Source organism: Gavialis gangeticus, unplaced genomic scaffold (genome assembly GCF_001723915.1).
Source record: "Gavialis gangeticus isolate Ggan-Ray unplaced genomic scaffold, GavGan_comp1, whole genome shotgun sequence".
Lineage (NCBI taxonomy): Eukaryota > Metazoa > Chordata > Crocodylia > Gavialidae > Gavialis > Gavialis gangeticus.
Window position 1 is genome coordinate 39,194,388 of NW_017728998.1, and position 978 is coordinate 39,195,365.

Genomic DNA, 978 nt, shown 5'->3' on the forward strand with positions numbered 1-978 from the left:
CTGTCCAGCCATACCGTCCACCTAAGAACTAGCTCTCACTTCTGAAACTGAGCTTCTTACAGATAATTAAAACATAGACATTACAAATGAACCCTAAAACATTCTTCCTCTCTGCATAGGCCCAAATCCACCTTAGGTGGCTTTCCAAAGTGGCCCTCCTTCCCCCTGCCCCACCCCTTCCCCCACTGGCTGTAGAAGATCTATCTAAATGCACAACAGCCTTTAGCTTACCTATCAGTTCCCACAATTGCCTGTCTTTCTAGGGCCTAGATGCCTACTTCAGAGTTGTCAAGTTTTCTATACTGGTGAATGGCATCTGATCCCAGGGTCCTGGAACCGGGAAACAGCTCTCTAGAAGAGAAAAATCAATAATACAATATGCAATCTTACAATCATGTTTTCTATTTATAAAAATATTATATTTGTATATGTTGTATTTACAAACATGTTATTATTTTACTTCCCAAGAGGTACCAGTATTTTACAAATGTGGCTACTGGGTAGGAACCACACTTCAGAAATCACCTGCCAGTAGTTTTAATGAAGCATACTATGATGAACTGCAAGCAGAGCATCACTTGAACTTTGCATTTCTTTGTTCTTTTCACATACTATAATCAGATAAGACTGTGGCTTGATCAACTTCATCCCAGCTGCAGCTCTATTTATTTCAATAGGTTTGAGAAAGGGATAGTATTTGACCATTGCATAAGAAAATAGTGAAGCTACTTAATATACATGTAACCATTTTAATTTCTGTTTATTGAATTGTATGGGCTCATAGAAGGCTAGTATTCAAATATAAACAAAATGATAACTTTGGAATGAGATTTAACAAATATGGCCAAATTCCTTCCTCAAATGCACTATTGCAAGCAACTAATGGAGAAAATATATGGTGTTTATAGACATGCTTGGGGGATGGGGAGCGGTGCTTTAATTAAAGCGCTCGGAGCATCACGTGTATCAGCATCCTTA